The sequence below is a fragment of the Schistocerca gregaria genome, chromosome 2 (assembly GCF_023897955.1).
Source record: "Schistocerca gregaria isolate iqSchGreg1 chromosome 2, iqSchGreg1.2, whole genome shotgun sequence".
In the NCBI taxonomy this organism is placed as follows: domain Eukaryota; kingdom Metazoa; phylum Arthropoda; class Insecta; order Orthoptera; family Acrididae; genus Schistocerca; species Schistocerca gregaria.
The window spans coordinates 1,015,848,091-1,015,871,318 of record NC_064921.1 but is presented as its reverse complement, the minus strand read 5'-3'; the positions used below and the strand labels follow the sequence as shown (position 1 = coordinate 1,015,871,318).

The following is a 23,228-nucleotide window of genomic DNA, read 5'->3' as shown; positions in this document are numbered from 1 at the left end:
GAAATTACCTCAGCCTCACTCCCGTCCGCGAATTCACTCGCGACGGTTCTTTTGACAGCCTGGAAACCATCACAGCCGAGGGCTCAAGAAGTCTTCGGGGTGCTCGAGAGGGTGTCTGCCGTAGCACCCCTAACGGGATAGCGGCGTTTCCTGCAGTCGTGATTGCAAGTCATAGCAGCAAAAGCAATCACTTTCTTAGCAGCAGGGAGTGCGAGCCCAGCGGCAGCTCTACATGAAGGTACCAATAGCCCAGGAAGGCCGCCGACCGCGGGAATTCGCGCCGCCCCCATCCCGCCAGCCTACACGAGACTTTCCAGAGCACCCTGGACCACATCGAGGGACCCAGTGCACTGAAATAATAGTCATTAGACACGTCAGATGGCTCGTTGGTTTAGGGGTATAATTCCTGCTTTGGGTGCAGGAGGTCCCGGCTTCAAATCCCGGACGAGCGCTAGCGTTTTGTGCAAACTGATCGCACGTGAGTGGCTGAGTCGACGCAAAATGCTCGGCGTCAGTATCAAATGAATTTCATATTTGATGTGAGCAATTGACACTGATCTGACGTGTGAAGGCGATTACGAAGGTTTTTGGGTACAGATGGTAGCAGATGCATGTTACTATGTCTTGTTTTTAATGATAAAAAAGTGTTTCCGCCCGGGATCGAAACGGGGAGGTTCTGCGTGTCAGGCAGACGTGATAACCGCTACACCACGGAAACTACTTACGTGCGCCTTACTTTAGAGACAACTCGTGCTGGTGTTGTCATCGTTACTAAAAAATTAAATAAATGCGCTACTTGCATAACAAAGGTACACGCAGAAGATCCTCACATGTCGTGGCTCACTGGAGTACAATAAGAAACATTCAGGAAAATACTGTTCCCGCCCGGGATCGAACCGGGGACCTTCTGCGTGTGAAGCAGACGTGATAACCGCTACACTACGGTAACTGCGCACGTGAGGAGTCCATCCCCGTTCACTCGAAATTACCTCAGCCTCTCTCCGTGCGCGAATTCACACGCGACGGTTCCTTTGACAGCCTGGAAACCATCACAGCCGAGGGCTCAAGAAGTCTTCGGGTGCTCGAGAGGGTGTCTGCCGTAGCACCCCTAACGAGATAGCGGCGTTTCCCGCAGTCGTGATTGCAAATCATAGCAGCAAAAGCAATCACTTTCTTAGCAGCAGGGAGTGCGAGCCCAGCGGCAGCTCTACATGAAGGTACCAATAGCCCAGGAAGGCCGCCGACCGCGGGAATTCGCGCCGCCCCCATCCCGCCAGCCTACACGAGACTTTCCAGAGCACCCTGGACCACATCGAGGGACCCAGTGCACTGAAATAATAGTCATTTGCCACGTCAGATGGCTCGTTGGTCTAGGGGTATGATTCTTGCTTTGGGTGCAGGAGTTCCCGGGTTCAAATCCCGGAAGAGCCCTACCGTTTTGTGCAAACTGATCGCACGTGAGTGGCTGAGTCGACGCAAAATGCTCGGCGTCAGTATCAAATGAATTTCATATTTGATGTGAGCAATTGACACTGATCTGACGTGTGAAGGCGATTACGAAGGTTTTTGGGTACAGATGGTAGCAGATGCATGTTACTATGTCTTGTTTTTAATGATAAAAAAGTGTTTCCGCCCGGGATCGAAACGGGGAGGTTCTGCGTGTCAGGCAGACGTGTTAACCGCTACACCACGGAAACTACTTACGTGCGCCTTACTTTAGAGACAACTCGTGGTGGTGTTGTCATCGTTACTAAAAAATTAAATAAATGCGCTATTTGCATAACAAAGGTACATGCAGAAGATCCTCACATGTCGTGGCTCACTGGAGTACAATACGACATATTCAGGAAAATACTGTTCCCGCCCGGGATGGAACCGGGGACCTTGTGCGTGTGAAGCAGACGTGATAACCGCTACACTACGGTAACTGCGCACGTGAGGAGTCCATCCCCGTTCACTCGAAATTACCTCAGCCTCTCTCCGTGCGCGAATTCACACGCGACGGTTCCTTTGACAGCCTGGAAACCATCACAGCCGAGGGCTCAAGAAGTCTTCGGGTGCTCGAGAGGGTGTCTGCCGTAGCACCCCTAACGAGATAGCGGCGTTTCCCGCAGTCGTGATTGCAAATCATAGCAGCAAAAGCAATCACTTTCTTAGCAGCAGGGAGTGCGAGCCCAGCGGCAGCTCTACATGAAGGTACCAATAGCCCAGGAAGGCCGCCGACCGCGGGAATTCGCGCCGCCCCCATCCCGCCAGCCTACACGAGACTTTCCAGAGCACCCTGGACCACATCGAGGGACCCAGTGCACTGAAATAATGGTCATTAGACACGTCAGATGGCTCGTTGGTTTAGGGGTATAAATCCTGCTTTGGGTGCAGGAGGTCCCGGCTTCAAATCCCGGACGAGCGCTAGCGTTTTGTGCAAACTGATCGCACGTGAGTGGCTGAGTCGACGCAAAATGCTCGGCGTCAGTATCAAATGAATTTCATATTTGATGTGAGCAATTGACACTGATCTGACGTGTGAAGGCGATTACGAAGGTTTTTGGGTACAGATGGTAGCAGATGCATGTTACTATGCCTTGTTTTTAATGATAAAAAAGTGTTTCCGCCCGGGATCGAAACGGGGAGGTTCTGCGTGTCAGGCAGACGTGATAACCGCTACACCACGGAAACTACTTACGTGCGCCTTACTTTAGAGACAACTCGTGCTGGTGTTGTCATCGTTACTAAAAAATTAAATAAATGCGCTACTTGCATAACAAAGGTACACGCAGAAGATCCTCACATGTCGTGGCTCACTGGAGTACAATAAGAAACATTCAGGAAAATACTGTTCCCGCCCGGGATCGAACCGGGGACCTTCTGCGTGTGAAGCAGACGTGATAACCGCTACACTACGGTAACTGCGCACGTGAGGAGTCCATCCCCGTTCACTCGAAATTACCTCAGCCTCTCTCCGTGCGCGAATTCACACGCGACGGTTCCTTTGACAGCCTGGAAACCATCACAGCCGAGGGCTCAAGAAGTCTTCGGGTGCTCGAGAGGGTGTCTGCCGTAGCACCCCTAACGAGATAGCGGCGTTTCCCGCAGTCGTGATTGCAAATCATAGCAGCAAAAGCAATCACTTTCTTAGCAGCAGGGAGTGCGAGCCCAGCGGCAGCTCTACATGAAGGTACCAATAGCCCAGGAAGGCCGCCGACCGCGGGAATTCGCGCCGCCCCCATCCCGCCAGCCTACACGAGACTTTCCAGAGCACCCTGGACCACATCGAGGGACCCAGTGCACTGAAATAATAGTCATTAGACACGTCAGATGGCTCGTTGGTTTAGGTGTATAATTCCTGCTTTGGGTGCAGGAGGTCCCGGCTTCAAATCCCGGACGAGCGCTAGCGTTTTGTGCAAACTGATCGCACGTGAGTGGCTGAGTCGACGCAAAATGCTCGGCGTCAGTATCAAATGAATTTCATATTTGATGTGAGCAATTGACACTGATCTGACGTGTGAAGGCGATTACGAAGGTTTTTGGGTACAGATGGTAGCAGATGCATGTTACTATGTCTTGTTTTTAATGATAAAAAAGTGTTTCCGCCCGGGATCGAAACGGGGAGGTTCTGCGTGTCAGGCAGACGTGATAACCGCTACACCACGGAAACTACTTACGTGCGCCTTACTTTAGAGACAACTCGTGCTGGTGTTGTCATCGTTACTAAAAAATTAAATAAATGCGCTACTTGCATAACAAAGGTACACGCAGAAGATCCTCACATGTCGTGGCTCACTGGAGTACAATAAGACACATTCAGGAAAATACTGTTCCCGCCCGGGATCGAACCGGGGACCTTCTGCGTGTGAAGCAGACGTGATAACCGCTACACTACGGTAACTGCGCACGTGAGGAGTCCATCCCCGTTCACTCGAAATTACCTCAGCCTCTCTCCGTGCGCGAATTCACACGCGACGGTTCCTTTGACAGCCTGGAAACCATCACAGCCGAGGGATCAAGAAGTCTTCGGGTGCTCGAGAGGGTGTCTGCCGTAGCACCCCTAACGAGATAGCGGCGTTTCCCGCAGTCGTGATTGCAAATCATAGCAGCAAAAGCAATCACTTTCTTAGCAGCAGGGAGTGCGAGCCCAGCGGCAGCTCTACATGAAGGTACCAATAGCCCAGGAAGGCCGCCGACCGCGGGAATTCGCGCCGCCCCCATCCCGCCAGCCTACACGAGACTTTCCAGAGCACCCTGGACCACATCGAGGGACCCAGTGCACTGAAATAATAGTCATTAGACACGTCAGATGGCTCGTTGGTTTAGGGGTATAATTCCTGCTTTGGGTGCAGGAGGTCCCGGCTTCAAATCCCGGACGAGCGCTAGCGTTTTGTGCAAACTGATCGCACGTGAGTGGCTGAGTCGACGCAAAATGCTCGGCGTCAGTATCAAATGAATTTCATATTTGATGTGAGCAATTGACACTGATCTGACGTGTGAAGGCGATTACGAAGGTTTTTGGGTACAGATGGTAGCAGATGCATGTTACTATGTCTTGTTTTTAATGATAAAAAAGTGTTTCCGCCCGGGATCGAAACGGGGAGGTTCTGCGTGTCAGGCAGACGTGATAACCGCTACACCACGGAAACTACTTACGTGCGCCTTACTTTAGAGACAACTCGTGCTGGTGTTGTCATCGTTACTAAAAAATTAAATAAATGCGCTACTTGCATAACAAAGGTACACGCAGAAGATCCTCACATGTCGTGGCTCACTGGAGTACAATAAGAAACATTCAGGAAAATACTGTTCCCGCCCGGGATCGAACCGGGGACCTTCTGCGTGTGAAGCAGACGTGATAACCGCTGCACTACGGTAACTGCGCACGTGAGGAGTCCATCCCCGTTCACTCGAAATTACCTCAGCCTCTCTCCGTGCGCGAATTCACACGCGACGGTTCCTTTGACAGCCTGGAAACCATCACAGCCGAGGGCTCAAGAAGTCTTCGGGTGCTCGAGAGGGTGTCTGCCGTAGCACCCCTAACGAGATAGCGGCGTTTCCCGCAGTCGTGATTGCAAATCATAGCAGCAAAAGCAATCACTTTCTTAGCAGCAGGGAGTGCGAGCCCAGCGGCAGCTCTACATGAAGGTACCAATAGCCCAGGAAGGCCGCCGACCGCGGGAATTCGCGCCGCCCCCATCCCGCCAGCCTACACGAGACTTTCCAGAGCACCCTGGACCACATCGAGGGACCCAGTGCACTGAAATAATAGTCATTTGCCACGTCAGATGGCTCGTTGGTCTAGGGGTATGATTCTTGCTTTGGGTGCAGGAGTTCCCGGGTTCAAATCCCGGAAGAGCCCTACCGTTTTGTGCAAACTGATCGCACGTGAGTGGCTGAGTCGACGCAAAATGCTCGGCGTCAGTATCAAATGAATTTCATATTTGATGTGAGCAATTGACACTGATCTGACGTGTGAAGGCGATTACGAAGGTTTTTGGGTACAGATGGTAGCAGATGCATGTTACGATGTCTTGTTTTTAATGATAAAAAAGTGTTTCCGCCCGGGATCGAAACGGGGAGGTTCTGCGTGTCAGGCAGACGTGTTAACCGCTACACCACGGAAACTACTTACGTGCGCCTTACTTTAGAGACAACTCGTGCTGGTGTTGTCATCGTTACTAAAAAATTAAATAAATGCGCTATTTGCATAACAAAGGTACATGCAGAAGATCCTCACATGTCGTGGCTCACTGGAGTACAATACGACATATTCAGGAAAATACTATTCCCGCCCGGGATGGAACCGGGGACCTTGTGCGTGTGAAGCAGACGTGATAACCGCTACACTACGGTAACTGCGCACGTGAGGAGTCCATCCCCGTTCACTCGAAATTACCTCAGCCTCTCTCCGTGCGCGAATTCACACGCGACGGTTCCTTTGACAGCCTGGAAACCATCACAGCCGAGGGCTCAAGAAGTCTTCGGGTGCTCGAGAGGGTGTCTGCCGTAGCACCCCTAACGAGATAGCGGCGTTTCCCGCAGTCGTGATTGCAAATCATAGCAGCAAAAGCAATCACTTTCTTAGCAGCAGGGAGTGCGAGCCCAGCGGCAGCTCTACATGAAGGTACCAATAGCCCAGGAAGGCCGCCGACCGCGGGAATTCGCGCCGCCCCCATCCCGCCAGCCTACACGAGACTTTCCAGAGCACCCTGGACCACATCGAGGGACCCAGTGCACTGAAATAATAGTCATTTGCCACGTCAGATGGCTCGTTGGTCTAGGGGTATGATTCTTGCTTTGGGTGCAGGAGTTCCCGGGTTCAAATCCCGGAAGAGCCCTACCGTTTTGTGCAAACTGATCGCACGTGAGTGGCTGAGTCGACGCAAAATGCTCGGCGTCAGTATCAAATGAATTTCATATTTGATGTGAGCAATTGACACTGATCTGACGTGTGAAGGCGATTACGAAGGTTTTTGGGTACAGATGGTAGCAGATGCATGTTACTATGTCTTGTTTTTAATGATTAAAAAGTGTTTCCGCCCGGGATCGAAACGGGGAGGTTCTGCGTGTCAGGCAGACGTGATAACCGCTACACCACGGAAACTACTTACGTGCGCCTTACTTTAGAGACAACTCGTGCTGGTGTTGTCATCGTTACTAAAAAATTAAATAAATGCGCTACTTGCATAACAAAGGTACACGCAGAAGATCCTCACATGTCGTGGCTCACTGGAGTACAATAAGAAACATTCAGGAAAATACTGTTCCCGCCCGGGATCGAACCGGGGACCTTCTGCGTGTGAAGCAGACGTGATAACCGCTACACTACGGTAACTGCGCACGTGAGGAGTCCATCCCCGTTCACTCGAACTTACCTCAGCCTCTCTCCGTGCGCGAATTCACACGCGACGGTTCCTTTGACAGCCTGGAAACCATCACAGCCGAGGGCTCAAGAAGTCTTCGGGTGCTCGAGAGGGTGTCTGCCGTAGCACCCCTAACGAGATAGCGGCGTTTCCCGCAGTCGTGATTGCAAATCATAGCAGCAAAAGCAATCACTTTCTTAGCAGCAGGGAGTGCGAGCCCAGCGGCAGCTCTACATGAAGGTACCAATAGCCCAGGAAGGCCGCCAACCGCGGGAATTCGCGCCGCCCCCATCCCGCCAGCCTACACGAGACTTTCCAGAGCACCCTGGACCACATCGAGGGACCCAGTGCACTGAAATAATAGTCATTAGACACGTCAGATTGCTCGTTGGTTTAGGGGTATAATTCCTGCTTTGGGTGCAGGAGGTCCCGGCTTCAAATCCCGGACGAGCGCTAGCGTTTTGTGCAAACTGATCGCACGTGAGTGGCTGAGTCGACGCAAAATGCTCGGCGTCAGTATCAAATGAATTTCATATTTGATGTGAGCAATTGATACTGATCTGACGTGTGAAGGCGATTACGAAGGTTTTTGGGTACAGATGGTAGCAGATGCATGTTAGTATGTCTTGTTTTTAATGATAAAAAAGTGTTTCCGCCCGGGATCGAAACGGGGACCTTCTGCGTGTTAGGCAGACGTGATAACCGCTACACTACGGTAACTGCGCACGTGAGAAGTCCATCCCCGTTCACTCGAAATTACCTCAGCTTCTCTCCGTGCGCGAATTCACACGCGACGGTTCCTTTGACAGCCTGGAAACCATCACAGCCGAGGGCTCAAGAAGTCTTCGGGGTGCTCGAGAGGGTGTCTGCCGTAGCACCCCTAACGAGATAGCGGCGTTTCCCGCAGTCGTGATTGCAAGTCATAGCAGCAAAAGCAATCACTTTCTTAGCAGCAGGGAGTGCGAGCCCAGCGTCAGTATCAAATGAATTTCATATTTGATGTGAGCAATTGACACTGATCTGACGTGTGAAGGCGATTACGAAGGTTTTTGGGTACAGATGGTAGCAGATGCATGTTAGTATGTCTTGTTTTTAATGATAAAAAAAAGTGTTTCCGCCCGGGATCGAAACGGGGACCTTCTGCGTGTTAGGCAGACGTGATAACCGCTACACCACGGAAACTACTTGTGTGCGCCTTACTTTAGAGACAACTCGTGCTGGTGTTGTCATCGTAACTAAAAAATTAAATAAATGCGCTACTTGCAGAACAAAGGTACATGCAGAAGATCCTCACATGACGTGGCTCACTGGAGTACAATGCGACACAGGCAAGAAAATACTGTTCCCGCCCGGGATCGAACCGGGGACCTTCTGCGTGTAAAGCAGACGTGATAACCGCTACACTACGGAAACTGCGGACGGGAGGAGTCCATCCCCGTTCACTCGAAATTACCTCAGCCTCTCTCCCGTCCGCGAATGCACACGCGACGGTTCTTTTGACAGCCTGGAAACCATTACAGCCGAGGGCTCAAGAAGTCTTCGGGGTGCTCGAGAGGGTGTCTGCCGTAGCACCCCTAACGAGATAGCGGCGTTTCCCGCAGTCGTGATTGCAAGTCATAGCAGCAAATGCAATCACTTTCTTAGCAGCAGGGAGTGCGAGCCCAGCGTCAGTATCAAATGAATTTCATATTTGATGTGAGCAATTGACACTGATCTGACGTGTGAAGGCGATTACGAAGGTTTTTGGGTACAGATGGTAGCAGATGCATGTTAGTATGTCTTGTTTTTAATGATAAAAAAAAGTGTTTCCGCCCGGGATCGAAACGGGGACCTTCTGCGTGTTAGGCAGACGTGATAACCGCTACACCACGGAAACTACTTGTGTGCGCCTTACTTTAGAGACAACTCGTGCTGGTGTTGTCATCGTAACTAAAAAATTAAATAAATGCGCTACTTGCACAACAAAGGTACATGCAGAAAATCCTCACATGACGTGGCTCACTGGAGTACAATGCGACACAGGCAAGAAAATACTGTTCCCGCCCGGGATCGAACCGGGGACCTTCAGCGTGTAAAGCAGACGTGATAACCGCTACACTACGGAAACTGCAGACGGGAGGAGTCCATCCCCGTTCACTCGAAATTATCTCAGCCTCTCTACCGTCCGCGAATGCACACGCGACGGTTCTTTTGACAGCCTGGAAACCATTACAGCCGAGGGCTCAAGAAGTCTTCGGGGTGCTCGAGAGGGTGTCTGCCGTAGCACCCCTAACGAGATAGTGGCGTTTCCCGCAGTCGTGATTGCAAGTCATAGCAGCAAAAGCAATCACTTTCTTAGCAGCAGGGAGTGCGAGCCCAGCGTCAGTATCAAATGAATTTCATATTTGATGTGAGCAATTGACACTGATCTGACGTGTGAAGGCGATTACGAAGGTTTTTGGGTACAGATGGTAGCAGATGCATGTTAGTATGTCTTGTTTTTAATGATAAAAAAAAGTGTTTCCGCCCGGGATCGAAACAGGGACCTTCTGCGTGTTAGGCAGACGTGATAACCGCTACACCACGGAAACTACTTGTGTGCGCCTTACTTTAGAGACAACTCGTGCTGGTGTTGTCATCGTAACTAAAAAATTAAATAAATGCGCTACTTGCAGAACAAAGAAAGGTACATGCAGAAGATCCTCACATGACGTGGCTCACTGGAGTACAATGCGACACAGGCAAGAAAATACTGTTCCCGCCCGGGATCGAACCGGGGACCTTCTGCGTGTAAAGCAGACGTGATAACCGCTACACTACGGAAACTGCGGACGGGAGGAGTCCATCCCCGTTCACTCGAAATTACCTCAGCCTCTCTCCCGTCCGCGAATGCACACGCGACGGTTCTTTTGACAGCCTGGAAACCATTACAGCCGAGGGCTCAAGAAGTCTTCGGGGTGCTCGAGAGGGTGTCTGCCGTAGCACCCCTAACGAGATAGCGGCGTTTCCCGCAGTCGTGATTGCAAGTCATAGCAGCAAAAGCAATCACTTTCTTAGCAGCAGGGAGTGCGAGCCCAGCGTCAGTATCAAATGAATTTCATATTTGATGTGAGCAATTGACACTGATCTGACGTGTGAAGGCGATTACGAAGGTTTTTGGGTACAGATGGTAGCAGATGCATGTTAGTATGTCTTGTTTTTAATGATAAAAAGAAGTGTTTCCGCCCGGGATCGAAACGGGGACCTTCTGCGTGTTAGGCAGACGTGATAACCGCTACACCACGGAAACTACTTGTGTGCGCCTTACTTTAGAGACAACTCGTGCTGGTGTTGTCATCGTAACTAAAAAATTAAATAAATGCGCTACTTGCACAACAAAGGTACAAGCAGAAGATCCTCACATGACGTGGCTCACTGGAGTACAATGCGACACAGGCAAGAAAATACTGTTCCCGCCCGGGATCGAACCGGGGACCTTCTGCGTGTAAAGCAGACGTGATAACCGCTACACTACGGAAACTGCGGACGGGAGGAGTCCATCCCCGTTCACTCGAAATTATCTCAGCCTCTCTCCCGTCCGCGAATGCACACGCGACGGTTCTTTTGACAGCCTGGAAACCATTACAGCCGAGGGCTCAAGAAGTCTTCGGGGTGCTCGAGAGGGTGTCTGCCGTAGCACCCCTAACGAGATAGCGGCGTTTCCCGCAGTCGTGATTGCAAGTCATAGCAGCAAAAGCAATCACTTTCTTAGCAGCAGGGAGTGCGAGCCCAGCGTCAGTATCAAATGAATTTCATATTTGATGTGAGCAATTGACACTGATCTGACGTGTGAAGGCGATTACGAAGGTTTTTGGGTACAGATGGTAGCAGATGCATGTTAGTATGTCTTGTTTTTAATGATAAAAAAAAGTGTTTCCGCCCGGGATCGAAACGGGGACCTTCTGCGTGTTAGGCAGACGTGATAACCGCTACACCACGGAAACTACTTGTGTGCGCCTTACTTTAGAGACAACTCGTGCTGGTGTTGTCATCGTAACTAAAAAATTAAATAAATGCGCTACTTGCAGAACAAAGGTACATGCAGAAGATCCTCACATGACGTGGCTCACTGGAGTACAATGCGACACAGGCAAGAAAATACTGTTCCCGCCCGGGATCGAACCGGGGACCTTCTGCGTGTAAAGCAGACGTGATAACCGCTACACTACGGAAACTGCGGACGGGAGGAGTCCATCCCCGTTCACTCGAAATTATCTCAGCCTCTCTCCCGTCCGCGAATGCACACGCGACGGTTCTTTTGACAGCCTGGAAACCATTACAGCCGAGGGCTCAAGAAGTCTTCGGGGTGCTCGAGAGGGTGTCTGCCGTAGCACCCCTAACGAGATAGCGGCGTTTCCCGCAGTCGTGATTGCAAGTCATAGCAGCAAAAGCAATCACTTTCTTAGCAGCAGGGAGTGCGAGCCCAGCGTCAGTATCAAATGAATTTCATATTTGATGTGAGCAATTGACACTGATCTGACGTGTGAAGGCGATTACGAAGGTTTTTGGGTACAGATGGTAGCAGATGCATGTTAGTATGTCTTGTTTTTAATGATAAAAAAAAGTGTTTCCGCCCGGGATCGAAACGGGGACCTTCTGCGTGTTAGGCAGACGTGATAACCGCTACACCACGGAAACTACTTGTGTGCGCCTTACTTTAGAGACAACTCGTGCTGGTGTTGTCATCGTAACTAAAAAATTAAATAAATGCGCTACTTGCAGAACAAAGGTACATGCAGAAGATCCTCACATGACGTGGCTCACTGGAGTACAATGCGACACAGGCAAGAAAATACTGTTCCCGCCCGGGATCGAACCGGGGACCTTCTGCGTGTAAAGCAGACGTGATAACCGCTACACTACGGAAACTGCGGACGGGAGGAGTCCATCCCCGTTCACTCGAAATTACCTCAGCCTCTCTCCCGTCCGCGAATGCACACGCGACGGTTCTTTTGACAGCCTGGAAACCATTACAGCCGAGGGCTCAAGAAGTCTTCGGGGTGCTCGAGAGGGTGTCTGCCGTAGCACCCCTAACGAGATAGCGGCGTTTCCCGCAGTCGTGATTGCAAGTCATAGCAGCAAAAGCAATCACTTTCTTAGCAGCAGGGAGTGCGAGCCCAGCGTCAGTATCAAATGAATTTCATATTTGATGTGAGCAATTGACACTGATCTGACGTGTGAAGGCGATTACGAAGGTTTTTGGGTACAGATGGTAGCAGATGCATGTTAGTATGTCTTGTTTTTAATGATAAAAAAAAGTGTTTCCGCCCGGGATCGAAACGGGGACCTTCTGCGTGTTAGGCAGACGTGATAACCGCTACACCACGGAAACTACTTGTGTGCGCCTTACTTTAGAGACAACTCGTGCTGGTGTTGTCATCGTAACTAAAAAATTAAATAAATGCGCTACTTGCAGAACAAAGGTACATGCAGAAAATCCTCACATGACGTGGCTCACTGGAGTACAATGCGACACAGGCAAGAAAATACTGTTCCCGCCCGGGATCGAACCGGGGACCTTCTGCGTGTAAAGCAGACGTGATAACCGCTACACTACGGAAACTGCGGACGGGAGGAGTCCATCCCCGTTCACTCGAAATTATCTCAGCCTCTCTCCCGTCCGCGAATGCACACGCGACGGTTCTTTTGACAGCCTGGAAACCATTACAGCCGAGGGCTCAAGAAGTCTTCGGGGTGCTCGAGAGGGTGTCTGCCGTAGCACCCCTAACGAGATAGTGGCGTTTCCCGCAGTCGTGATTGCAAGTCATAGCAGCAAAAGCAATCACTTTCTTAGCAGCAGGGAGTGCGAGCCCAGCGTCAGTATCAAATGAATTTCATATTTGATGTGAGCAATTGACACTGATCTGACGTGTGAAGGCGATTACGAAGGTTTTTGGGTACAGATGGTAGCAGATGCATGTTAGTATGTCTTGTTTTTAATGATAAAAAAAAGTGTTTCCGCCCGGGATCGAAACGGGGACCTTCTGCGTGTTAGGCAGACGTGATAACCGCTACACCACGGAAACTACTTGTGTGCGCCTTACTTTAGAGACAACTCGTGCTGGTGTTGTCATCGTAACTAAAAAATTAAATAAATGCGCTACTTGCAGAACAAAGGTACATGCAGAAGATCCTCACATGACGTGGCTCACTGGAGTACAATGCGACACAGGCAAGAAAATACTGTTCCCGCCCGGGATCGAACCGGGGACCTTCTGCGTGTAAAGCAGACGTGATAACCGCTACACTACGGAAACTGCGGACGGGAAGAGTCCATCCCCGTTCACTCGAAATTACCTCAGCCTCTCTCCCGTCCGCGAATGCACACGCGACGGTTCTTTTGACAGCCTGGAAACCATTACAGCCGAGGGCTCAAGAAGTCTTCGGGGTGCTCGAGAGGGTGTCTGCCGTAGCACCCCTAACGAGATAGCGGCGTTTCCCGCAGTCGTGATTGCAAGTCATAGCAGCAAAAGCAATCACTTTCTTAGCAGCAGGGAGTGCGAGCCCAGCGTCAGTATCAAATGAATTTCATATTTGATGTGAGCAATTGACACTGATCTGACGTGTGAAGGCGATTACGAAGGTTTTTGGGTACAGATGGTAGCAGATGCATGTTAGTATGTCTTGTTTTTAATGATAAAAAAAAGTGTTTCCGCCCGGGATCGAAACAGAGACCTTCTGCGTGTTAGGCAGACGTGATAACCGCTACACCACGGAAACTACTTGTGTGCGCCTTACTTTAGAGACAACTCGTGCTGGTGTTGTCATCGTAACTAAAAAATTAAATAAATGCGCTACTTGCAGAACAAAGGTACATGCAGAAGATCCTCACATGACGTGGCTCACTGGAGTACAATGCGACACAGGCAAGAAAATACTGTTCCCGCCCGGGATCGAACCGGGGACCTTCTGCGTGTAAAGCAGACGTGATAACCGCTACACTACGGAAACTGCGGACGGGAGGAGTCCATCCCCGTTCACTCGAAATTATCTCAGCCTCTCTCCCGTCCGCGAATGCACACGCGACGGTTCTTTTGACAGCCTGGAAACCATTACAGCCGAGGGCTCAAGAAGTCTTCGGGGTGCTCGAGAGGGTGTCTGCCGTAGCACCCCTAACGAGATAGCGGCGTTTCCCGCAGTCGTGATTGCAAGTCATAGCAGCAAAAGCAATCACTTTCTTAGCAGCAGGGAGTGCGAGCCCAGCGTCAGTATCAAATGAATTTCATATTTGATGTGAGCAATTGACACTGATCTGACGTGTGAAGGCGATTACGAAGGTTTTTGGGTACAGATGGTAGCAGATGCATGTTAGTATGTCTTGTTTTTAATGATAAAAAAAAGTGTTTCCGCCCGGGATCGAAACGGGGACCTTCTGCGTGTTAGGCAGACGTGATAACCGCTACACCACGGAAACTACTTGTGTGCGCCTTACTTTAGAGACAACTCGTGCTGGTGTTGTCATCGTAACTAAAAAATTAAATAAATGCGCTACTTGCAGAACAAAGGTACATGCAGAAGATCCTCACATGACGTGGCTCACTGGAGTACAATGCGACACAGGCAAGAAAATACTGTTCCCGCCCGGGATCGAACCGGGGACCTTCTGCGTGTAAAGCAGACGTGATAACCGCTACACTACGGAAACTGCGGACGGGAGGAGTCCATCCCCGTTCACTCGAAATTACCTCAGCCTCTCTCCCGTCCGCGAATGCACACGCGACGGTTCTTTTGACAGCCTGGAAACCATTACAGCCGAGGGCTCAAGAAGTCTTCGGGGTGCTCGAGAGGGTGTCTGCCGTAGCACCCCTAACGAGATAGCGGCGTTTCCCGCAGTCGTGATTGCAAGTCATAGCAGCAAAAGCAATCACTTTCTTAGCAGCAGGGAGTGCGAGCCCAGCGTCAGTATCAAATGAATTTCATATTTGATGTGAGCAATTGACACTGATCTGACGTGTGAAGGCGATTACGAAGGTTTTTGGGTACAGATGGTAGCAGATGCATGTTAGTATGTCTTGTTTTTAATGATAAAAAAAAGTGTTTCCGCCCGGGATCGAAACGGGGACCTTCTGCGTGTTAGGCAGACGTGATAACCGCTACACCACGGAAACTACTTGTGTGCGCCTTACTTTAGAGACAACTCGTGCTGGTGTTGTCATCGTAACTAAAAAATTAAATAAATGCGCTACTTGCAGAACAAAGGTACATGCAGAAAATCCTCACATGACGTGGCTCACTGGAGTACAATGCGACACAGGCAAGAAAATACTGTTCCCGCCCGGGATCGAACCGGGGACCTTCTGCGTGTAAAGCAGACGTGATAACCGCTACACTACGGAAACTGCGGACGGGAGGAGTCCATCCCCGTTCACTCGAAATTATCTCAGCCTCTCTCCCGTCCGCGAATGCACACGCGACGGTTCTTTTGACAGCCTGGAAACCATTACAGCCGAGGGCTCAAGAAGTCTTCGGGGTGCTCGAGAGGGTGTCTGCCGTAGCACCCCTAACGAGATAGTGGCGTTTCCCGCAGTCGTGATTGCAAGTCATAGCAGCAAAAGCAATCACTTTCTTAGCAGCAGGGAGTGCGAGCCCAGCGTCAGTATCAAATGAATTTCATATTTGATGTGAGCAATTGACACTGATCTGACGTGTGAAGGCGATTACGAAGGTTTTTGGGTACAGATGGTAGCAGATGCATGTTAGTATGTCTTGTTTTTAATGATAAAAAAAAGTGTTTCCGCCCGGGATCGAAACGGGGACCTTCTGCGTGTTAGGCAGACGTGATAACCGCTACACCACGGAAACTACTTGTGTGCGCCTTACTTTAGAGACAACTCGTGCTGGTGTTGTCATCGTAACTAAAAAATTAAATAAATGCGCTACTTGCAGAACAAAGGTACATGCAGAAGATCCTCACATGACGTGGCTCACTGGAGTACAATGCGACACAGGCAAGAAAATACTGTTCCCGCCCGGGATCGAACCGGGGACCTTCTGCGTGTAAAGCAGACGTGATAACCGCTACACTACGGAAACTGCGGACGGGAAGAGTCCATCCCCGTTCACTCGAAATTACCTCAGCCTCTCTCCCGTCCGCGAATGCACACGCGACGGTTCTTTTGACAGCCTGGAAACCATTACAGCCGAGGGCTCAAGAAGTCTTCGGGGTGCTCGAGAGGGTGTCTGCCGTAGCACCCCTAACGAGATAGCGGCGTTTCCCGCAGTCGTGATTGCAAGTCATAGCAGCAAAAGCAATCACTTTCTTAGCAGCAGGGAGTGCGAGCCCAGCGTCAGTATCAAATGAATTTCATATTTGATGTGAGCAATTGACACTGATCTGACGTGTGAAGGCGATTACGAAGGTTTTTGGGTACAGATGGTAGCAGATGCATGTTAGTATGTCTTGTTTTTAATGATAAAAAAAAGTGTTTCCGCCCGGGATCGAAACGGGGACCTTCTGCGTGTTAGGCAGACGTGATAACCGCTACACCACGGAAACTACTTGTGTGCGCCTTACTTTAGAGACAACTCGTGCTGGTGTTGTCATCGTAACTAAAAAATTAAATAAATGCGCTACTTGCAGAACAAAGGTACATGCAGAAGATCCTCACATGACGTGGCTCACTGGAGTACAATGCGACACAGGCAAGAAAATACTGTTCCCGCCCGGGATCGAACCGGGGACCTTCTGCGTGTAAAGCAGACGTGATAACCGCTACACTACGGAAACTGCGGACGGGAGGAGTCCATCCCCGTTCACTCGAAATTATCTCAGCCTCTCTCCCGTCCGCGAATGCACACGCGACGGTTCTTTTGACAGCCTGGAAACCATTACAGCCGAGGGCTCAAGAAGTCTTCGGGGTGCTCGAGAGGGTGTCTGCCGTAGCACCCCTAACGAGATAGCGGCGTTTCCCACAGTCGTGATTGCAAGTCATAGCAGCAAAAGCAATCACTTTCTTAGCAGCAGGGAGTGCGAGCCCAGCGTCAGTATCAAATGAATTTCATATTTGATGTGAGCAATTGACACTGATCTGACGTGTGAAGGCGATTACGAAGGTTTTTGGGTACAGATGGTAGCAGATGCATGTTAGTATGTCTTGTTTTTAATGAAAAAAAAAAGTGTTTCCGCCCGGGATCGAAACGGGGACCTTCTGCGTGTTAGGCAGACGTGATAACCGCTACACCACGGAAACTACTTGTGTGCGCATTACTTTAGAGACAACTCGTGCTGGTGTTGTCATCGTAACTAAAAAATTAAATAAATGCGCTACTTGCAGAACAAAGGTACATGCAGAAGATCCTCACATGACGTGGCTCACTGGAGTACAATGCGACACAGGCAAGAAAATACTGTTCCCGCCCGGGATCGAACCGGGGACCTTCTGCGTGTAAAGCAGACGTGATAACCGCTACACTACGGAAACTGCGGACGGGAGGAGTCCATCCCCGTTCACTCGAAATTACCTCAGCCTCTCTCCCGTCCGCGAATGCACACGCGACGGTTCTTTTGACAGCCTGGAAACCATTACAGCCGAGGGCTCAAGAAGTCTTCGGGGTGCTCGAGAGGGTGTCTGCCGTAGCACCCCTAACGAGATAGCGGCGTTTCCCGCAGTCGTGATTGCAAGTCATAGCAGCAAAAGCAATCACTTTCTTAGCAGCAGGGAGTGCGAGCCCAGCGTCAGTATCAAATGAATTTCATATTTGATGTGAGCAATTGACACTGATCTGACGTGTGAAGGCGATTACGAAGGTTTTTGGGTACAGATGGTAGCAGATGCATGTTAGTATGTCTTGTTTTTAATGATAAAAAAAAGTGTTTCCGCCCGGGATCGAAACGGGGACCTTCTGCGTGTTAGGCAGACGTGATAACCGCTACACCACGGAAACTACTTGTGTGCGCCTTACTTTAGAGACAACTCGTGCTGGTGTTGTCATCGTAACTAAAAAATTAAATAAATGCGCTACTTGCAGAACAAAGGTACATGCAGAAGATCCTCACATGACGTGGCTCACTGGAGTACAATGCGACACAGGCAAGAAAATACTGTTCCCGCCCGGGATCGAACCGGGGACCTTCTGCGTGTAAAGCAGACGTGATAACCGCTACACTACGGAAACTGCGGACGGGAGGAGTCCATCCCCGTTCACTCGAAATTATCTCAGCCTCTCTCCCGTCCGCGAATGCACACGCGACGGTTCTTTTGACAGCCTGGAAACCATTACAGCCGAGGGCTCAAGAAGTCTTCGGGGTGCTCGAGAGGGTGTCTGCCGTAGCACCCCTAACGAGATAGCGGCGTTTCCCGCAGTCGTGATTGCAAGTCATAGCAGCAAAAGCAATCACTTTCTTAGCAGCAGGGAGTGCGAGCCCAGCGTCAGTATCAAATGAATTTCATATTTGATGTGAGCAATTGACACTGATCTGACGTGTGAAGGCGATTACGAAGGTTTTTGGGTACAGATAGTAGCAGATGCATGTTAGTATGTCTTGTTTTTAATGATAAAAAAAAGTGTTTCCGCCCGGGATCGAAACGGGGACCTTCTGCGTGTTAGGCAGACGTGATAACCGCTACACCACGGAAACTACTTGTGTGCGCCTTACTTTAGAGACAACTCGTGCTGGTGTTGTCATCGTAACTAAAAAATTAAATAAATGCGCTACTTGCAGAACAAAGGTACATGCAGAAGATCCTCACATGACGTGGCTCACTGGAGTACAATGCGACACAGGCAAGAAAATACTGTTCCCGCCCGGGATCGAACCGGGGACCTTCTGCGTGTAAAGCAGACGTGATAACCGCTACACTACGGAAACTGCGGACGGGAGGAGTCCATCCCCGTTCACTCGAAATTACCTCAGCCTCTCTCCCGTCCGCGAATGCACACGCGACGGTTCTTTTGACAGCCTGGAAACCATTACAGCCGAGGGCTCAAGAAGTCTTCGGGGTGCTCGAGAGGGTGTCTGCCGTAGCACCCCTAACGAGATAGCGGCGTTTCCCGCAGTCGTGATTGCAAGTCATAGCAGCAAAAGCAATCACTTTCTTAGCAGCAGGGAGTGCGAGCCCAGCGTCAGTATCATATGAATTTCATATTTGATGTGAGCAATTGACACTGATCTGACGTGTGAAGGCGATTACGAAGGTTTTTGGGTACAGATGGTAGCAGATGCATGTTAGTATGTCTTGTTTTTAATGATAAAAAAAAGTGTTTCCGCCCGGGATCGAAACGGGGACCTTCTGCGTGTTAGGCAGACGTGATAACCGCTACACCACGGAAACTACTTGTGTGCGCCTTACTTCAGAGACAACTCGTGCTGGTGTTGTCATCGTAACTAAAAAATTAAATAAATGCGCTACTTGCAGAACAAAGGTACATGCAGAAGATCCTCACATGACGTGGCTCACTGGAGTACAATGCGACACAGGCAAGAAAATACTGTTCCCGCCCGGGATCGAACCGGGGACCTTCTGCGTGTAAAGCAGACGTGATAACCGCTACACTACGGAAACTGCGGACGGGAGGAGTCCATCCCCGTTCACTCGAAATTACCTCAGCCTCTCTCCCGTCCGCGAATGCACACGCGACGGTTCTTTTGACAGCCTGGAAACCATTACAGCCGAGGGCTCAAGAAGTCTTCGGGGTGCTCGAGAGGGTGTCTGCCGTAGCACCCCTAACGAGATAGCGGCGTTTCCCGCAGTCGTGATTGCAAGTCATAGCAGCAAAAGCAATCACTTTCTTAGCAGCAGGGAGTGCGAGCCCAGCGTCAGTATCAAATGAATTTCATATTTGATGTGAGCAATTGACACTCTGATCCGACGTGTGAAGGCGATTACGAAGGATTTTGGGTACAGATGGAAGCAGATGCATGTTACTATGTCTTGTTTTTAATGATGAAAAAGTGTTTCCACCCGGGATCGAACCGGGGACCTTCTGCGTGTTAGGCAGACGTGATAACCGCTACACCACGGAAACTACTTGTGTGCGCCATACCTTAGAGACAATTCGTGCTGATGTTGACATCGTAACTAAAAAATTAAATAAATGCGCTTCTTGCATAACAAAGGTACATGCAGAAGATCCTCACATGACGTGGCTCACTGGAGTACAATGCGACACAGGCAAGAAAATACTGCTCCCGCCCGGGATCGAACCGGGGACCTTCTGCGTGTAAAGCAGACGTGATAACCGCTACACTACGGAAACTGCGGACGGGAGGAGTCCATCCCCGTTCACTCGAAATTACCTCAGCCTCTCTCCGTGCGCGAATTCACACGCGACGGTTCCTTTGACAGCCTGGAAACCATCACAGCCGAGGGCTCAAGAAGTCTTCGGGTGCTCGAGAGGATGTCTGCCGTAGCACCCCTAACGAGATAGCGGCGTTTCCCGCAGTCGTGATTGCAAGTCATAGCAGCAAAAGCAATCACTTTCTTAGCAGCAGGGAGTGCGAGCCCAGCGTCAGTATCAAATGAATTTCATATTTGATGTGAGCAATTGACACTGATCTGACGTGTGAAGGCGATTACGAAGGTTTTTGGGTACAGATGGTAGCAGATGCATGTTAGTATGTCTTGTTTTTAATGATAAAAAAAAGTGTTTCCGCCCGGGATCGAAACGGGGACCTTCTGCGTGTTAGGCAGACGTGATAACCGCTACACCACGGAAACTACTTGTGTGCGCCTTACTTTAGAGACAACTCGTGCTGGTGTTGTCATCGTAACTAAAAAATTAAATAAATGCGCTACTTGCAGAACAAAGGTACATGCAGAAGATCCTCACATGACGTGGCTCACTGGAGTACAATGCGACACAGGCAAGAAAATACTGTTCCCGCCCGGGATCGAACCGGGGACCTTCTGCGTGTAAAGCAGACGTGATAACCGCTACACTACGGAAACTGCGGACGGGAAGAGTCCATCCCCGTTCACTCGAAATTACCTCAGCCTCTCTCCCGTCCGCGAATGCACACGCGACGGTTCTTTTGACAGCCTGGAAACCATTACAGCCGAGGGCTCAAGAAGTCTTCGGGGTGCTCGAGAGGGTGTCTGCCGTAGCACCCCTAACGAGATAGCGGCGTTTCCCGCAGTCGTGATTGCAAGTCATAGCAGCAAAAGCAATCACTTTCTTAGCAGCAGGGAGTGCGAGCCCAGCGTCAGTATCAAATGAATTTCATATTTGATGTGAGCAATTGACACTGATCTGACGTGTGAAGGCGATTACGAAGGTTTTTGGGTACAGATGGTAGCAGATGCATGTTAGTATGTCTTGTTTTTAATGATAAAAAAAAGTGTTTCCGCCCGGGATCGAAACGGGGACCTTCTGCGTGTTAGGCAGACGTGATAACCGCTACACCACGGAAACTACTTGTGTGCGCCTTACTTTAGAGACAACTCGTGCTGGTGTTGTCATCGTAACTAAAAAATTAAATAAATGCGCTACTTGCAGAACAAAGGTACATGCAGAAGATCCTCACATGACGTGGCTCACTGGAGTACAATGCGACACAGGCAAGAAAATACTGTTCCCGCCCGGGATCGAACCGGGGACCTTCTGCGTGTAAAGCAGACGTGATAACCGCTACACTACGGAAACTGCGGACGGGAGGAGTCCATCCCCGTTCACTCGAAATTATCTCAGCCTCTCTCCCGTCCGCGAATGCACACGCGACGGTTCTTTTGACAGCCTGGAAACCATTACAGCCGAGGGCTCAAGAAGTCTTCGGGGTGCTCGAGAGGGTGTCTGCCGTAGCACCCCTAACGAGATAGCGGCGTTTCCCGCAGTCGTGATTGCAAGTCATAGCAGCAAAAGCAATCACTTTCTTAGCAGCAGGGAGTGCGAGCCCAGCGTCAGTATCAAATGAATTTCATATTTGATGTGAGCAATTGACACTGATCTGACGTGTGAAGGCGATTACGAAGGTTTTTGGGTACAGATGGTAGCAGATGCATGTTAGTATGTCTTGTTTTTAATGAAAAAAAAAAGTGTTTCCGCCCGGGATCGAAACGGGGACCTTCTGCGTGTTAGGCAGACGTGATAACCGCTACACCACGGAAACTACTTGTGTGCGCATTACTTTAGAGACAACTCGTGCTGGTGTTGTCATCGTAACTAAAAAATTAAATAAATGCGCTACTTGCAGAACAAAGGTACATGCAGAAGATCCTCACATGACGTGGCTCACTGGAGTACAATGCGACACAGGCAAGAAAATACTGTTCCCGCCCGGGATCGAACCGGGGACCTTCTGCGTGTAAAGCAGACGTGATAACCGCTACACTACGGAAACTGCGGACGGGAGGAGTCCATCCCCGTTCACTCGAAATTACCTCAGCCTCTCTCCCGTCCGCGAATGCACACGCGACGGTTCTTTTGACAGCCTGGAAACCATTACAGCCGAGGGCTCAAGAAGTCTTCGGGGTGCTCGAGAGGGTGTCTGCCGTAGCACACCTAACGAGATAGCGGCGTTTCCCGCAGTCGTGATTGCAAGTCATAGCAGCAAAAGCAATCACTTTCTTAGCAGCAGGGAGTGCGAGCCCAGCGTCAGTATCAAATGAATTTCATATTTGATGTGAGCAATTGACACTGATCTGACGTGTGAAGGCGATTACGAAGGTTTTTGGGTACAGATGGTAGCAGATGCATGTTAGTATGTCTTGTTTTTAATGATAAAAAAAAGTGTTTCCGCCCGGGATCGAAACGGGGACCTTCTGCGTGTTAGGCAGACGTGATAACCGCTACACCACGGAAACTACTTGTGTGCGCCTTACTTTAGAGACAACTCGTGCTGGTGTTGTCATCGTAACTAAAAAATTAAATAAATGCGCTACTTGCAGAACAAAGGTACATGCAGAAGATCCTCACATGACGTGGCTCACTGGAGTACAATGCGACACAGGCAAGAAAATACTGTTCCCGCCCGGGATCGAACCGGGGACCTTCTGCGTGTAAAGCAGACGTGATAACCGCTACACTACGGAAACTGCGGACGGGAGGAGTCCATCCCCGTTCACTCGAAATTATCTCAGCCTCTCTCCCGTCCGCGAATGCACACGCGACGGTTCCTTTGACAGCCTGGAAACCATTACAGCCGAGGGCTCAAGAAGTCTTCGGGGTGCTCGAGAGGGTGTCTGCCGTAGCACCCCTAACGAGATAGCGGCGTTTCCCGCAGTCGTGATTGCAAGTCATAGCAGCAAAAGCAATCACTTTCTTAGCAGCAGGGAGTGCGAGCCCAGCGTCAGTATCAAATGAATTTCATATTTGATGTGAGCAATTGACACTGATCTGACGTGTGAAGGCGATTACGAAGGTTTTTGGGTACAGATAGTAGCAGATGCATGTTAGTATGTCTTGTTTTTAATGATAAAAAAA

The 23,228-nt window shown here is 50.1% G+C and overlaps 59 non-coding genes across 59 annotated transcripts; 2 read left to right on the top strand and 57 right to left on the bottom strand.

The window, feature by feature from the left end:
* Positions 1-380: 380 nt before the first annotated feature.
* Positions 381-453, top strand: Trnap-ugg (transfer RNA proline (anticodon UGG)). The gene has a single exon. It is a non-coding gene; the product is annotated as a tRNA-Pro (tRNA).
* A 192-nt stretch (positions 454-645) lies between these two features.
* On the bottom strand, positions 646-718 carry Trnav-gac (transfer RNA valine (anticodon GAC)). Its single transcript has one exon. It is a non-coding gene; the product is annotated as a tRNA-Val (tRNA).
* Positions 719-876: 158 nt separating this feature from the next.
* Positions 877-949, bottom strand: Trnav-cac (transfer RNA valine (anticodon CAC)). Its single transcript has one exon. It is a non-coding gene; the product is annotated as a tRNA-Val (tRNA).
* A 675-nt stretch (positions 950-1,624) lies between these two features.
* Positions 1,625-1,697, bottom strand: Trnav-gac (transfer RNA valine (anticodon GAC)). Its single transcript has one exon. It is a non-coding gene; the product is annotated as a tRNA-Val (tRNA).
* A 906-nt stretch (positions 1,698-2,603) lies between these two features.
* Trnav-gac (transfer RNA valine (anticodon GAC)) lies at positions 2,604-2,676 on the bottom strand. Its single transcript has one exon. It is a non-coding gene; the product is annotated as a tRNA-Val (tRNA).
* Positions 2,677-2,834: 158 nt separating this feature from the next.
* Positions 2,835-2,907, bottom strand: Trnav-cac (transfer RNA valine (anticodon CAC)). The gene has a single exon. It is a non-coding gene; the product is annotated as a tRNA-Val (tRNA).
* A 675-nt stretch (positions 2,908-3,582) lies between these two features.
* On the bottom strand, positions 3,583-3,655 carry Trnav-gac (transfer RNA valine (anticodon GAC)). The gene has a single exon. It is a non-coding gene; the product is annotated as a tRNA-Val (tRNA).
* Positions 3,656-3,813: 158 nt separating this feature from the next.
* Trnav-cac (transfer RNA valine (anticodon CAC)) lies at positions 3,814-3,886 on the bottom strand. Its single transcript has one exon. It is a non-coding gene; the product is annotated as a tRNA-Val (tRNA).
* Positions 3,887-4,296: 410 nt separating this feature from the next.
* On the top strand, positions 4,297-4,369 carry Trnap-ugg (transfer RNA proline (anticodon UGG)). Its single transcript has one exon. It is a non-coding gene; the product is annotated as a tRNA-Pro (tRNA).
* A 192-nt stretch (positions 4,370-4,561) lies between these two features.
* Trnav-gac (transfer RNA valine (anticodon GAC)) lies at positions 4,562-4,634 on the bottom strand. The gene has a single exon. It is a non-coding gene; the product is annotated as a tRNA-Val (tRNA).
* Positions 4,635-4,792: 158 nt separating this feature from the next.
* Positions 4,793-4,865, bottom strand: Trnav-cac (transfer RNA valine (anticodon CAC)). Its single transcript has one exon. It is a non-coding gene; the product is annotated as a tRNA-Val (tRNA).
* Positions 4,866-5,540: 675 nt separating this feature from the next.
* Trnav-gac (transfer RNA valine (anticodon GAC)) lies at positions 5,541-5,613 on the bottom strand. Its single transcript has one exon. It is a non-coding gene; the product is annotated as a tRNA-Val (tRNA).
* Positions 5,614-6,519: 906 nt separating this feature from the next.
* On the bottom strand, positions 6,520-6,592 carry Trnav-gac (transfer RNA valine (anticodon GAC)). Its single transcript has one exon. It is a non-coding gene; the product is annotated as a tRNA-Val (tRNA).
* A 158-nt stretch (positions 6,593-6,750) lies between these two features.
* Positions 6,751-6,823, bottom strand: Trnav-cac (transfer RNA valine (anticodon CAC)). The gene has a single exon. It is a non-coding gene; the product is annotated as a tRNA-Val (tRNA).
* Positions 6,824-7,498: 675 nt separating this feature from the next.
* Trnav-aac (transfer RNA valine (anticodon AAC)) lies at positions 7,499-7,571 on the bottom strand. Its single transcript has one exon. It is a non-coding gene; the product is annotated as a tRNA-Val (tRNA).
* Positions 7,572-7,960: 389 nt separating this feature from the next.
* Positions 7,961-8,033, bottom strand: Trnav-aac (transfer RNA valine (anticodon AAC)). The gene has a single exon. It is a non-coding gene; the product is annotated as a tRNA-Val (tRNA).
* A 158-nt stretch (positions 8,034-8,191) lies between these two features.
* On the bottom strand, positions 8,192-8,264 carry Trnav-uac (transfer RNA valine (anticodon UAC)). The gene has a single exon. It is a non-coding gene; the product is annotated as a tRNA-Val (tRNA).
* Positions 8,265-8,654: 390 nt separating this feature from the next.
* On the bottom strand, positions 8,655-8,727 carry Trnav-aac (transfer RNA valine (anticodon AAC)). The gene has a single exon. It is a non-coding gene; the product is annotated as a tRNA-Val (tRNA).
* A 158-nt stretch (positions 8,728-8,885) lies between these two features.
* Positions 8,886-8,958, bottom strand: Trnav-uac (transfer RNA valine (anticodon UAC)). Its single transcript has one exon. It is a non-coding gene; the product is annotated as a tRNA-Val (tRNA).
* A 390-nt stretch (positions 8,959-9,348) lies between these two features.
* On the bottom strand, positions 9,349-9,421 carry Trnav-aac (transfer RNA valine (anticodon AAC)). The gene has a single exon. It is a non-coding gene; the product is annotated as a tRNA-Val (tRNA).
* Positions 9,422-9,583: 162 nt separating this feature from the next.
* Trnav-uac (transfer RNA valine (anticodon UAC)) lies at positions 9,584-9,656 on the bottom strand. Its single transcript has one exon. It is a non-coding gene; the product is annotated as a tRNA-Val (tRNA).
* A 390-nt stretch (positions 9,657-10,046) lies between these two features.
* On the bottom strand, positions 10,047-10,119 carry Trnav-aac (transfer RNA valine (anticodon AAC)). The gene has a single exon. It is a non-coding gene; the product is annotated as a tRNA-Val (tRNA).
* A 158-nt stretch (positions 10,120-10,277) lies between these two features.
* Trnav-uac (transfer RNA valine (anticodon UAC)) lies at positions 10,278-10,350 on the bottom strand. Its single transcript has one exon. It is a non-coding gene; the product is annotated as a tRNA-Val (tRNA).
* A 390-nt stretch (positions 10,351-10,740) lies between these two features.
* Trnav-aac (transfer RNA valine (anticodon AAC)) lies at positions 10,741-10,813 on the bottom strand. The gene has a single exon. It is a non-coding gene; the product is annotated as a tRNA-Val (tRNA).
* A 158-nt stretch (positions 10,814-10,971) lies between these two features.
* Positions 10,972-11,044, bottom strand: Trnav-uac (transfer RNA valine (anticodon UAC)). The gene has a single exon. It is a non-coding gene; the product is annotated as a tRNA-Val (tRNA).
* Positions 11,045-11,434: 390 nt separating this feature from the next.
* Trnav-aac (transfer RNA valine (anticodon AAC)) lies at positions 11,435-11,507 on the bottom strand. Its single transcript has one exon. It is a non-coding gene; the product is annotated as a tRNA-Val (tRNA).
* Positions 11,508-11,665: 158 nt separating this feature from the next.
* On the bottom strand, positions 11,666-11,738 carry Trnav-uac (transfer RNA valine (anticodon UAC)). The gene has a single exon. It is a non-coding gene; the product is annotated as a tRNA-Val (tRNA).
* A 390-nt stretch (positions 11,739-12,128) lies between these two features.
* Positions 12,129-12,201, bottom strand: Trnav-aac (transfer RNA valine (anticodon AAC)). Its single transcript has one exon. It is a non-coding gene; the product is annotated as a tRNA-Val (tRNA).
* A 158-nt stretch (positions 12,202-12,359) lies between these two features.
* On the bottom strand, positions 12,360-12,432 carry Trnav-uac (transfer RNA valine (anticodon UAC)). Its single transcript has one exon. It is a non-coding gene; the product is annotated as a tRNA-Val (tRNA).
* Positions 12,433-12,822: 390 nt separating this feature from the next.
* Trnav-aac (transfer RNA valine (anticodon AAC)) lies at positions 12,823-12,895 on the bottom strand. Its single transcript has one exon. It is a non-coding gene; the product is annotated as a tRNA-Val (tRNA).
* A 158-nt stretch (positions 12,896-13,053) lies between these two features.
* Trnav-uac (transfer RNA valine (anticodon UAC)) lies at positions 13,054-13,126 on the bottom strand. The gene has a single exon. It is a non-coding gene; the product is annotated as a tRNA-Val (tRNA).
* A 390-nt stretch (positions 13,127-13,516) lies between these two features.
* On the bottom strand, positions 13,517-13,589 carry Trnav-aac (transfer RNA valine (anticodon AAC)). Its single transcript has one exon. It is a non-coding gene; the product is annotated as a tRNA-Val (tRNA).
* Positions 13,590-13,747: 158 nt separating this feature from the next.
* Positions 13,748-13,820, bottom strand: Trnav-uac (transfer RNA valine (anticodon UAC)). Its single transcript has one exon. It is a non-coding gene; the product is annotated as a tRNA-Val (tRNA).
* Positions 13,821-14,210: 390 nt separating this feature from the next.
* Trnav-aac (transfer RNA valine (anticodon AAC)) lies at positions 14,211-14,283 on the bottom strand. The gene has a single exon. It is a non-coding gene; the product is annotated as a tRNA-Val (tRNA).
* A 158-nt stretch (positions 14,284-14,441) lies between these two features.
* Positions 14,442-14,514, bottom strand: Trnav-uac (transfer RNA valine (anticodon UAC)). Its single transcript has one exon. It is a non-coding gene; the product is annotated as a tRNA-Val (tRNA).
* Positions 14,515-14,904: 390 nt separating this feature from the next.
* Trnav-aac (transfer RNA valine (anticodon AAC)) lies at positions 14,905-14,977 on the bottom strand. Its single transcript has one exon. It is a non-coding gene; the product is annotated as a tRNA-Val (tRNA).
* A 158-nt stretch (positions 14,978-15,135) lies between these two features.
* Positions 15,136-15,208, bottom strand: Trnav-uac (transfer RNA valine (anticodon UAC)). Its single transcript has one exon. It is a non-coding gene; the product is annotated as a tRNA-Val (tRNA).
* Positions 15,209-15,598: 390 nt separating this feature from the next.
* Trnav-aac (transfer RNA valine (anticodon AAC)) lies at positions 15,599-15,671 on the bottom strand. Its single transcript has one exon. It is a non-coding gene; the product is annotated as a tRNA-Val (tRNA).
* A 158-nt stretch (positions 15,672-15,829) lies between these two features.
* Positions 15,830-15,902, bottom strand: Trnav-uac (transfer RNA valine (anticodon UAC)). Its single transcript has one exon. It is a non-coding gene; the product is annotated as a tRNA-Val (tRNA).
* Positions 15,903-16,292: 390 nt separating this feature from the next.
* Positions 16,293-16,365, bottom strand: Trnav-aac (transfer RNA valine (anticodon AAC)). The gene has a single exon. It is a non-coding gene; the product is annotated as a tRNA-Val (tRNA).
* A 158-nt stretch (positions 16,366-16,523) lies between these two features.
* Trnav-uac (transfer RNA valine (anticodon UAC)) lies at positions 16,524-16,596 on the bottom strand. The gene has a single exon. It is a non-coding gene; the product is annotated as a tRNA-Val (tRNA).
* Positions 16,597-16,986: 390 nt separating this feature from the next.
* On the bottom strand, positions 16,987-17,059 carry Trnav-aac (transfer RNA valine (anticodon AAC)). The gene has a single exon. It is a non-coding gene; the product is annotated as a tRNA-Val (tRNA).
* A 158-nt stretch (positions 17,060-17,217) lies between these two features.
* Positions 17,218-17,290, bottom strand: Trnav-uac (transfer RNA valine (anticodon UAC)). The gene has a single exon. It is a non-coding gene; the product is annotated as a tRNA-Val (tRNA).
* Positions 17,291-17,680: 390 nt separating this feature from the next.
* Trnav-aac (transfer RNA valine (anticodon AAC)) lies at positions 17,681-17,753 on the bottom strand. Its single transcript has one exon. It is a non-coding gene; the product is annotated as a tRNA-Val (tRNA).
* A 158-nt stretch (positions 17,754-17,911) lies between these two features.
* Trnav-uac (transfer RNA valine (anticodon UAC)) lies at positions 17,912-17,984 on the bottom strand. The gene has a single exon. It is a non-coding gene; the product is annotated as a tRNA-Val (tRNA).
* Positions 17,985-18,374: 390 nt separating this feature from the next.
* Positions 18,375-18,447, bottom strand: Trnav-aac (transfer RNA valine (anticodon AAC)). The gene has a single exon. It is a non-coding gene; the product is annotated as a tRNA-Val (tRNA).
* Positions 18,448-18,605: 158 nt separating this feature from the next.
* Positions 18,606-18,678, bottom strand: Trnav-uac (transfer RNA valine (anticodon UAC)). Its single transcript has one exon. It is a non-coding gene; the product is annotated as a tRNA-Val (tRNA).
* Positions 18,679-19,068: 390 nt separating this feature from the next.
* Positions 19,069-19,141, bottom strand: Trnav-aac (transfer RNA valine (anticodon AAC)). Its single transcript has one exon. It is a non-coding gene; the product is annotated as a tRNA-Val (tRNA).
* Positions 19,142-19,299: 158 nt separating this feature from the next.
* On the bottom strand, positions 19,300-19,372 carry Trnav-uac (transfer RNA valine (anticodon UAC)). Its single transcript has one exon. It is a non-coding gene; the product is annotated as a tRNA-Val (tRNA).
* Positions 19,373-19,762: 390 nt separating this feature from the next.
* On the bottom strand, positions 19,763-19,835 carry Trnav-aac (transfer RNA valine (anticodon AAC)). The gene has a single exon. It is a non-coding gene; the product is annotated as a tRNA-Val (tRNA).
* A 158-nt stretch (positions 19,836-19,993) lies between these two features.
* On the bottom strand, positions 19,994-20,066 carry Trnav-uac (transfer RNA valine (anticodon UAC)). The gene has a single exon. It is a non-coding gene; the product is annotated as a tRNA-Val (tRNA).
* Positions 20,067-20,454: 388 nt separating this feature from the next.
* On the bottom strand, positions 20,455-20,527 carry Trnav-aac (transfer RNA valine (anticodon AAC)). Its single transcript has one exon. It is a non-coding gene; the product is annotated as a tRNA-Val (tRNA).
* A 158-nt stretch (positions 20,528-20,685) lies between these two features.
* On the bottom strand, positions 20,686-20,758 carry Trnav-uac (transfer RNA valine (anticodon UAC)). Its single transcript has one exon. It is a non-coding gene; the product is annotated as a tRNA-Val (tRNA).
* Positions 20,759-21,148: 390 nt separating this feature from the next.
* On the bottom strand, positions 21,149-21,221 carry Trnav-aac (transfer RNA valine (anticodon AAC)). Its single transcript has one exon. It is a non-coding gene; the product is annotated as a tRNA-Val (tRNA).
* A 158-nt stretch (positions 21,222-21,379) lies between these two features.
* Positions 21,380-21,452, bottom strand: Trnav-uac (transfer RNA valine (anticodon UAC)). The gene has a single exon. It is a non-coding gene; the product is annotated as a tRNA-Val (tRNA).
* A 390-nt stretch (positions 21,453-21,842) lies between these two features.
* On the bottom strand, positions 21,843-21,915 carry Trnav-aac (transfer RNA valine (anticodon AAC)). The gene has a single exon. It is a non-coding gene; the product is annotated as a tRNA-Val (tRNA).
* Positions 21,916-22,073: 158 nt separating this feature from the next.
* Positions 22,074-22,146, bottom strand: Trnav-uac (transfer RNA valine (anticodon UAC)). Its single transcript has one exon. It is a non-coding gene; the product is annotated as a tRNA-Val (tRNA).
* A 390-nt stretch (positions 22,147-22,536) lies between these two features.
* Trnav-aac (transfer RNA valine (anticodon AAC)) lies at positions 22,537-22,609 on the bottom strand. Its single transcript has one exon. It is a non-coding gene; the product is annotated as a tRNA-Val (tRNA).
* A 158-nt stretch (positions 22,610-22,767) lies between these two features.
* On the bottom strand, positions 22,768-22,840 carry Trnav-uac (transfer RNA valine (anticodon UAC)). Its single transcript has one exon. It is a non-coding gene; the product is annotated as a tRNA-Val (tRNA).
* Between the last annotated feature and the right edge of the window lie 388 nt (positions 22,841-23,228).